Raw genomic sequence first — 10830 nt, 5'->3', positions numbered from 1 at the left:
TGCTGAACTCGTAATTTTAGATAGCTATATACTGTAAAAACCCATAATGGCTAGATCAGATTACAGGATTTTAGCCCCGTTATTGGCCCAATTAGTTATCACAGCCGATTTCCAGTTTAAAAGTCTAGCTGTTTTTTATTTATTTATTTATTTTTTTTATATATAAATATATCTTCCATGTAGTGTCACCTGTCAACGACAACTTTCCGACAGCGCACCCTGACGTCAACTAATAGGATTGCGTATCGTGACCGGTGCTTCGCCTCCCTTGCTTGCCATTGTCAACATACTTGTAAGCCGTTCTCAACATTTATTCACGCGCACAAGCCAATGTTTACCAACACTTTAGAGCACGATTTCGACTGAACGCCGGCTTGTTTACATACAACCGTTAGTGCTAGCACTAGCTTGCTAGGCTACATAAAATGGATGGATGTATAATGCATTTAGCAACAAATCTATTATTTCACTTCAGATGGTCCTTAATAGTTTTTGTGTAATCCTGCTAACTAGTAAACACGTCATTCAAAGTAAAGGTCTGAGACAAGAACTCCCACTTGTCGACACCCATCATTAAACAGGGGAACAGACTTCACTGTGAACTTTTCCTCTTTGCGTGCCTCGATACCAAAACTTCCAAGAAGGCTTTTAATCACTGAGGAAATCCGGGATAACATCTTTGGACGTCACCCTAATTGCTGTAGATAATCTCTGGTCGTAAAATTCATCAACAATTTCTTAGCTAATGGCTCCTTGATCTAAGTTAACATATGTAATGTATGTCTTCTGGGTTCTTTATCATTATTTAATTTAATGTACAGTGGCAATTATCAGCTTTGTGTCAAGATATTTAAGACAAGATATTTAAAGTTCAAACAATATTTGCACAAACATTTTTTTGATAATTTAAAGTAAATATCGTATGTATTCAATTGAATATAGGTTGAAAATGATCTGCAAATCATTGTATTCTGTTTTTATTTATGTTGTACACAATGTCCCAACTTCATTGGAATTGGGGTTTGTATTATTGTTAAAATAGTGTGCGATTGGATCATGACTTCCCCGCTTCAATAGATATCATGATGTATCATAGATTTTTCCAGGATAGAAAAACTCCTGCATACTCGCGGTTTGGCATTTGGCAGACTTTTTTGAGGAAACCTATGCAATAACAGTGTTGGTTTGGTGCCATATAGTGGGATCTGCTCTCAAGGAACCAATTTGTTTGAGTTAGGAGCTTTGTTTTAAAACAAAAAAGTAGTCCTTTGCTGCCATCTTGTGGCATCTATTGATCAATTACAACCCCAAAAATAACTGGGGTTCCCTGAATATTGATTATTGCATAATGCATATCATGAATGTTCCTCTGCCGTTCCCAGCCTTAGTAGATATTATGATGTATGGTTCATTTTTCCATCAAATTGGTTATCATGGTATTGTTACATTATCGCTAAAATATTGTGATTATACATCATTGTTTTCTATTCCCACCCATAAAAGATAATTGTCATGTGTCATTGATAGTTCTCTATGTATCGATTAATGTGATAGTTTTCTTTCACTATCAATTAATGTTGTAGCGTGATATTGTCTTTGTCAAAATATTATTTCACAATCAGTTGCTTTAGTTTTCCCGACCCTATTAGATATCGTGATGTATCGTCAATGTTTCCATCTTATTGACTATCACGTAACCTCTGTATCGTGGTATCGTTAGTTTTGCTTTTAATTAAGACAACATTTTTAGCATATTGATTATCACACAAGTGTTCTGTCATGATATTATTGCTGTTAAATATTGTGATAGTTTCGCATTGTAACTCTCCCATTGCCACCCGTGAATTAATTTCATGCTATACTGTTTGGAGTTTTCTTCAATACAATTCACCACCGCTATTCACAAGGGATTTGGAACAAGCCCTACCGCAAATGGCGGAAACAAAAAAAAAAAAGTAGCCATCCCTAAAAAGGTTTGTAAATGCATATAGATGCCAAAAGATGTTGGCAAAGCTCTATTTTTGTGTAAAACCAGCTTCTCAAGACACTTCAACAAAGTTCCTTTGCACCAAGATTGCACCAAAGCACTACTTATGTCAAAATGAAGCTCCTGAACTCACTTTAACATAGTTCCTTAGCACCAAGATGGCTTGACCACATAAGCAAAAAAGGATTGCCCCCCCCCAAAAAAAATTCGATGATGTTAAGTAGCGAAAATAAAACTGTAAATATGCGAGGTTTAGGGTGTAGCGTAATACTGTGTTATTTTCGTATTATCGGCAATTTATCATGTCGCTTGGTGAATTACTCTGCAATTGCTACCATTAAAAGATTTTGTGACGTATCATACGGTTTCCCGAGCTATCGATTACCGGCATGTAATCTCACTATCATCATATTCATGAATTGCAACTTACTCAATGATTCCCACTCCCAGTTTTAAACAAATAAAAGGGTCCTTTCCACACTCTTAAACAACTCCTAAAAGCCCTGTAGGGGTGACAAAATCCCATTTTGAGCATTTGCTGGATAATTCCAAAGAGCAAGTCCTTACACCATTGACGCCGAGCCACTCTTGTCAATGTGGCCTCACTTATTATGTCATTATGTTAATTGCTCCAAACCCTTACAGCATTCGTGCAGGAGACAGTGTGACGATAATCACTGACGAGCGCTGCCATAAGCAGTATTTACAGTCGGGAAGAGGCTGGAAACTCCCTTGTCTCATCCGTAGCTGACGAGATCATCTCCCGACATCTGGGATTGTTTGGGATTGAACTCGGGACCACTGCACTCCAGACGTAGATAGTAGTTAATTATATCCAGAACGGTGCATGACAACACGCATGTTGAGTGTGTTACTTAAGAGCGTTTCAAGCTTAGACATGCTGTCAAATCTGTGTGCTTTGGACAGGGATCTTTTCACTCCATATCTCGTTGGCCTTGCTTCACAGTACAGTATACGACGCTTCTAATGTGGCTGAGAGCGGTTAGCTAAATGAGAATCACCGCACAATTTAAGCAGAAAATCTCATTAGTCTGACGCAGTCCTGTAGCACAAATGGGGGTGAGATTTTTGTCATGTGTGACGTGTGGTTTTCGGGGTAAGGAAAGACAGCCTTGACATAAATGAGTTTGTTACCAAAGGAACAGATAGACCAGAAGTGCGTCAGAGCAGCATCCATCCATCCATCCATCCATCCATCTATTTTTAGACCAGAAAGAAGTGTGTCAGAACAGCATCCATCTATCTATTTTCTATAGCACTTATCCTCATTAGGGTGGCAGGTGAGCTGGATCCTATCCCGGCTGACTCTGGGAAAGAGGTGGGGTCCGTCCTGGACTTGTCGCCATCAACATGGTCTGTTAGCTTGAGGCTAATGCAAACATAGCCCATAGGTCCACCACCTTTTTTCTGTTACCAACAACCATTTGTCAACAGGGAGGGGCATTTTTTACTTAATGTTCATCAATTTAACATGAAAGTTTAAAGCTGCATTTAAATTTTTGACTCTTGAAAGGGTAATGAGTTCAAAATCAGGTGAGCTGGTCTAGAACAATGAAGACGGTCAATCGTGGGCTATCGCGGCAATGTTTTAAAACACATTCACTGCCATTGACGGCTTTAGAAGTCAAATAGCCATGTTAACTGGGAAGGCTAGCAGTGAATGAGATTTATTAAGTGTGGTTCAGGTGCAGCTATCTCACTGTGTGCTTGTGCGTCTGCTGATTACATCATCAGCGTGTTCAGCTCTAACCTTTTGTGAAAAACTGGGTCACAAATAATGTATGTCTGTGTACCCTGCTATTCTTGTGCAGTCTGTAGACATTCACGCTTTGTGCACCTTCAATGACAGCCAAGTTGTATTAAGTGTATTAGCAGAGTCACACATTTTCACTCCACTAGAGACCGGCCACACACCCACACGCACACGTTTACAGCTCACACACTTGTCAAGTAAGTCTTGGTAGCCACACGTAAGTGTGTTGTTGTGCTCTAGATTTGGCGCCCTCCTCTAATATTTCGTTTCATGCCATTTCCTTTAACCATCCAATACAAAATAAGGCAAGGGGTTGAATTTAGGTCATACTCCTCAAATCTATGAAAACTTCAGTTTAGTGAGCACATAAAGCAGTAATCTAATTTTGCATAATTGGTCTGAAGCTTTTTATTGATTGACGATAATGTCTGGGTTTGTCTATCAATGAGCGACGTACAGTGACAGGCAGAATAATTAAATACTTTTTCACTAGAGGGCAGAAGGTAAAATTAATCTGTATTGTACAGTGAACCCCCGCGTACTCGCAGTTCAGCACCTGTGGGTTCATGTATTTGTGGTTTTTAAAACAAAATTTTAAAAAAATCATTTTTTTTCTTGATTCTTAAAAAAAAAAAAAACATTTTAATTTCCTCCCCCACCAATTTTGTTCCAGTTTTATTATTATTATTATTATTTTTTTTTTTTCTTTTCTTCTGTTCATATTGTACAACACAGTAATCGTTTAATCTGGGTGCTCAGTGCAATATGAGCAATGGCATTATCAATTAGAATAATTGATTCAACTAAAATTATTTACACTTTTATAACAGTTAGAAATGTTTCAATGCTCCTTAACTAAACTCACTAATGTGACAAAGAGTCACCATTGTAACACCGACAAACAATATTTGCCTCTTTCCTGTTTCCTAAGGCCACTCATCATTATGTGGCCGCAGGCCTGTTGGAGATTACAACTTCACCTCGTGATGGATTTACTGTATGCGTATTCATTGTTCTACTAGTGTGTGAGTGAGTGTAAGTCATTTTTGCTGTGCGTTTGTGTGCTGTTTGCGAACTGGAGCCCATGTGTCAGCGAGGTATTTTTAGCACCACCTCTCACTGCATTGCAATGGCACTCATTCGCACCTCTCCGACTTCACCGCCCCCATCCACCCTCATTCCTCACCCGTTCCTCTCCTCTCAGCCATCCATCCATCCCCGGTGCCTTATAACACAACACTCACTGAAAAGTTCAGGGAACAGAGGGATGGAGATGCAGGAGTGGAGGTGGGAAGCTGGTCAGACTGTGGTTGGCATGGTGACGAAGCGCAACGGGTCATAGTGTTCGATTAAAAGGAGCCCAGTTTGTCTGTCGACTTTACTCACTCTTTGAATATTAACTAGGATGTGAGTATTTCTATACAGTGAAAAATCAGACAATCATTGAATATTTTTTACATCAAATTTCATTTAAAAAAATCATAATTGGCATAGAAGTGCAAAGTTTTCTGTTTTCGATAACACTTGTCCTCATTAGGGACGTGCCTGACAGGCGGTGGACACCCTGGACTGGTTGTCAATTTAGAGTCTTCAATGAACCGACCATGCATATTTCTGGTAGTCATGTTCCATACCGCCGATTTCCTTTCCGAGTTGATACTGCGTACAATTCAACTGGTACCGATACTTTGTGCAAATACACCTGATGTGTCTGGTAAATCTAAAAAATAAGTCGTTTTTTCAAATCTTCATAAAGAATACAAAACATCAGACTGATTTATTTACTTATTTAAAATGGAAGTGGAAGAAATAGTTGGCAAGACAAGATCGCAATAGGTTAGTTACTTTTCCACTGTGTTCCTGTTCCTGATATACTGTACATTACTGGTTGAATGACTGAAGTATCAATATTTTTATTTGACAATCGATTTTAGACCGTAAAGACCTGGTATTGGAGGTATTGACAATTTAATATAGATTTGCACGTCACTAGTTTGCCAGTTTCTGGGAAAACATTTCAAACCCCATACAGGAAGGTTTGAGCCAAGATTCGAGAACTGAACCTCAGAACTGTAGTATTTTATGGGTACAAGTAGTATTTTGCGGCCACAAATTAGCATTTTGTACACGCGTTGTTTCTATTGTGTCCCCCACCCTTGAATCACCACAGTCGTCTTATGTTATCTTCCATAAACCAGAAGGGTTTGGGCATTGTTTCAATTTGAGCGATTCCGGTCCTGATTCCGGTTCCTCATTTTGATTCTGTTTCTTTTAGGGGGCTGGGTCAAAAACGTTTGCATGGATTAAGTAAAGGGTGTCAAAATTATGAACAGCCATTTTCTTAGCAGCCCGCAGCATTAAACTAAAATGAACATTTGCCTCGAGGCTCTTTATAACCAGGATCAAAATCAAACCTATGAACTAAAAGGCAATGTGTGTGGAACGAACCCAATTGAATTAATAATCATTAATTCATGTTTCAGCTAAAAGTTAAATATAGCATTGTTAAAATAGTTATTTCCTTCTGTTTTATCACATAAAATGGTTCATATTTGCAAGTTTTAACTTGATTTCCTGTTTTAAGCATGTAGCCTTTTATTTTGAAGGGTACGCACTGGAACTCAGCATTTTGGCTCGAAAAATAAGTTCACACGATACCTGTAAAAACGAAAGTAAAAGCACGTCTTCGTGCACGTTCTTATTCGTTGGTTTTCGCCACTTTCTTCTTCGGGGTCAGCGGACTGTAGGCATCGAAACTGGGAACCGAAATTGTTTAATTTGAACAATTCCGAGAGAACCGAATGTTAGTCCCGGTTCCAATCGGTTCTCGATGCCCGACCCTATAAAGCAGGAAGTAGCCAACAAGCTGAATGATCACAAATATGGCCCTCCACTATTTTCTCTTTTTACCTTTTGAGTCACATTGCAACTCTCCCTTCCCATCCCGGAATTAAAAAAATGGTATGATCCCATAAACCGGGAACTAGCCTGCTATCTAACAAACGGACGGCCAAACAGACAGACTCACTTTTGGTAACAGTTCAACCTTGGTGGGGGTGTGCCGTCTACCAAGTGGCATTCATTAGTTAAGGAATGGGCAAGACAGGAAGGGCATTCATTGAAAACGTCTGTCTTGGACAGGTGAAAGGAAGGGAAGCGGCATCACGGACAGTTTGGAGTGACACGGGGGGCAACAGTTGCAGAGGAGCCTCCTGTATGCCATAGCACAGGCAGCAGCTCGCCACACTGTCACATGTGTGTGTGTGTGTGCATATGTGTGTGTACAGATGAATAACAAGGTCTTTCTTAAAGATAAAGAAACCCGACACTCTCAAAGTGAGACCAAGCAACCACCACCCTCTCTGCTTCCAAGCAGTGGCTCAAGTGCACTGCTACAGCTGAGGAGGTGCCCAGGGACAGGCAGGACTGTGTGAAGGTTCATCCAGGGGGGTAGGATGGGTGTGATGATAAACATCCAACGGTCATCTCCGCCTCCTGGACCAACACATTCCCCTGACAACTCGTCACACTGCACACAGCTGCATGATTGTAAGATACTATGGCATCCTCAATAGGTCTGAGAGTGGTGGAGTACTCATAAATATATGTTTAATATTTTTAGGGCCAGAGCAGCAGGAGGTGCGAAGGTCCTCTTACAATTGCTGTGTATGTATACATTTTAGGGGTTCCCAGCACTTGCCAGAACACTCAAAAGTTTGTCCAAATCTTGACGTCAGTTTCACCAATTGACACAAAATTGGGTGGACATGTCTATTCTAACAGGACGCACAAAAAAGCCTCAAGGACCCATTTAGGAACTCGAACAGGAAGTCTGCCACTTGGATTTGAAGCGGCCATTTTTTGCGAATGTCAGGTCCTACAAGGGAATTCCCCTAAACAGGGCCCAATCAGAAGCGGGTATACTAGTCAGATGGACAAGGCAAAATCTGACACCAATTTTACCAATCGAAAAGAATTGTCTATCATAACAGCACACATGAAAAAGTCGCAAAGTCGAAATTGAACAGGAAGCTGCCCATTTTGGTTTGAAATAGCCATTTTTGGCTCGTACTTTGACGAACTTCTACAAAGGAATTGACTCAAATGAGCCCAGTTTGAAGCATCCTAAAATGGCTTATGTTTGACCTAAGAGGGTCCACAATTGGAAGTTTTAAAAAAATGAAAATTTTGGGCTCTGCACCTAAATTTTATCCGGCACCAAAAGATAATGCCTTTCCAGCCTCATTCCCAAAGTTTTGTTCCCAAATCCTGCCAATTAACAAACAAACTTTTGTGGTGGATCTTGTAAGAGGCTTAAGCAAGCTGTAAATTGTTTTAGTTTGCCAGGATGATATTTCAGATGTCTGTATTTGACTGACTTATAATTAGAAGAGACGCACCGCTTTTAACTGCCTTGCTTCTAAACATAGACTAACAGACTTAACCGACAGAAAAAAAGGATGTTGATGTCATTGGTTTCCTCACCTAAAAAGAAATCTAAATCAGGGTGGCTGCAACAACCCTCAATCAGGAACCTCTCCCATGGCTGTACACTGACCCCCGTGACCCCGTGACACCTCTGAGATGTTCTCCGAGGGGGCTGATCAAACAAACACCTCCTCAGATTGTATTGACACTTAAACTGACAAAGTCCAGGCAAGACCATGATGTAGGTGGGTGTTTAGTACTGGCGTGAGGTCTATGTATATGCTGTGTTTGCCCAGGGGTGTCCAATGTTTTCCACTGAAGACCACATACAGAGCAATGCAAGGATTTGGAGTATAGTTTGATATTTTGCCACCTTTAGTTCATTAAATGCAGTAAAAAAAAACACACACACACAGACAAGCTGTGACACACTTATAGAAGACAAATCCAGCAAATATATTTTCTAAAACATAACCTTCAAAAACGCTCGTATGATGTATTCTCAGTGTATGAATACGCATAGAGACATTTGCAAGGCCTGCCGTACACGGAGCAACTTGACCTCGACAAGTGCAACCGTTTGAACAGTGTGAATTATGCTGTAAAAAACACCAATGGCAAATGTTTTATCCCTTTGTGTCCATCTGAAGAGGAAGGAAATGAGTCAGGAGTCAACGATATGATTTCGTTGGTTTAATCACAACAGCTTTTACAACGTGGCTGTATCCGTGTGGAACTACTTAACTACCGATGTGTGTGCAGCTGGAGCATGCGCACTGATAATTAGTATGGCAACTGATGGGGTAGACATATAAATAATGATATCAGAATAATCTACAGAAATAACTGAAAGTTATTTCACTAATATTCGCGTTCGCGTGATTCCATTTCAAAGGAGTTAACAAGTTCGACATACTGCCAAAAACATCTTGAACTGTGTTTGTTTGCATAGTAGACGTGTGGCTCGGGAGCGAGGCAGTCAGACTTCCTGTCGCTTACCTAATGCGTTCTGTGCGGAAAGTCAGCATACCTGATTGAGTGAACGTTCATGAATCATGAATGTACCATTGGTTGGGTAGCGCACAACTTGTCACAGCCAATTGCGACCAGCAAAACACATCTGTAGCAATCTTCACACATCAATACACTTAATAATCAGCATTTCTGGTGAGTATGATGTAAAAAAAAACAAAAAAGAAAGGCGCAGGTACCAAATGCACTGCCCACCACTGCAAAACATCCACCTGAAGCCACACGTGCATGCATGTTGAAACCAAAACGGGACTCCAAGTCACACGTGCATTCGATATGGAAAACGGGAACACTTGCGGGGTTCAACCTGCATCTCCATTTCCTGGTTGTGTATTATTCCCAGTGAAAAGAGGACACATGAGATGTTTTAAGAGCCGGCAGTATGCTCGGTATGTGGTTTTCCGCTGGTTCCCAACATACTGCAAGTTTGGCATTCTGGGAGTGATCTGTGTTGTCTGAATCCTGCAACCCTGCACAGCTGTCAGAGCGAGACGAGGGTGGGTGGGTACATAGGCTGACTGTGTTTGTGTGTGTGATGTCCAATGACATGCCTCTGAGGGGAATACTAACATTTTTAATTTAGCTATTTCCATTTTGTTCAGATGTTTTGACTCTCCGTCAAGAGGCAATAATTTGACGGAATATTTTCAAAACACGAAGCAGTAAATCACCTGTCAGTGCCCTCTCTTAACGTAACGTTCAAAGTGAACCCTTTATGCCGTCCCACCATTAAACATCTACTTTTTTATCTTTCCTTAGCAATCGCCAGAAGTGGCAAAAGTAATCACAATCTGTTCTTCAGTATCCTGTAAAGTGAATTGAGAGATTTGTTTGGAAATACATTATTCATGTTTGAAGGTGATTGCTGACATGTGTAAAGACTGAGAACTATGCAGTACTGCGGCAATATAGCGTTGACTGTTTTATATTGTTTCAGTTTTCCTGTTTTGTTTTGGTTTTTTTTGGGGGGGGGGGGCTGTGGCTTAAACACGGCTCAGTGACACACTTGGGTCTTGACCCTTGACCCTGACGTGAGTCGCCCCGTCCCCGCTATATAGCAACTTGAGAGCCTTCGTTCATCATCGGTCATCCGTAGTAGTAGTTAGACAGCTAGCTATGCTTTCACCCCCAAAAAATGAATCTTCACTGGATGCCACAATTTACAGAACAGCTCGGTGTTCTTCATGGCCAAGTGTTATGTATTTTGTGTTATTCAGGCTACCTTACTATGTCGGAAGGCAAAGTATTGTGGGTATATAACCAGCACGAAATAGTTATTCTATATGTACGAAGTAGTTGTTTGTGCTCACGAAATAGTTACAGGGTGTGCTCGAAGTCCATACTGGACAGGAGGGTAAATAAATCGAGCGCACCCTCTTTCGAAGTTGCAAGTCGAGGCACAGTTGCAGTTCCGACAAACACACAAAGAGTAGTCTACTACCCAATCAAATAACTGCCTAAATGTAGAATAATAAGATAGTGACTAGAACATGATACGAAAATAAACTTACCCTGAAGCCAATCGCATGTGTCTTGCAGTTTCGGCTGCGTCGTTTGTAACAAGTCCGTAAAAGTGTGCTCGATTTGGTTACCCCCCAGTCCAGTACGG

The 10830-nt window shown here is 40.7% G+C and overlaps 1 long non-coding RNA gene across 1 annotated transcript in view; it reads right to left on the bottom strand.

Annotated features, from left to right (window-relative positions):
* The window catches only part of LOC133479651 (uncharacterized), a 20548-nt gene extending 9718 nt beyond the window's left edge, over nucleotides 1-10830 (bottom strand). Inside the window, exon 1 of the long non-coding RNA XR_009789033.1 lies at nucleotides 10733-10830. This is a non-coding gene — a long non-coding RNA (uncharacterized LOC133479651). The remainder of the gene's footprint in view (nucleotides 1-10732) is intronic.

Source organism: Phyllopteryx taeniolatus, chromosome 6 (genome assembly GCF_024500385.1).
Source record: "Phyllopteryx taeniolatus isolate TA_2022b chromosome 6, UOR_Ptae_1.2, whole genome shotgun sequence".
NCBI lineage: Eukaryota > Metazoa > Chordata > Actinopteri > Syngnathiformes > Syngnathidae > Phyllopteryx > Phyllopteryx taeniolatus.
This window is presented reverse-complemented; position numbering and strand designations above follow the sequence as displayed.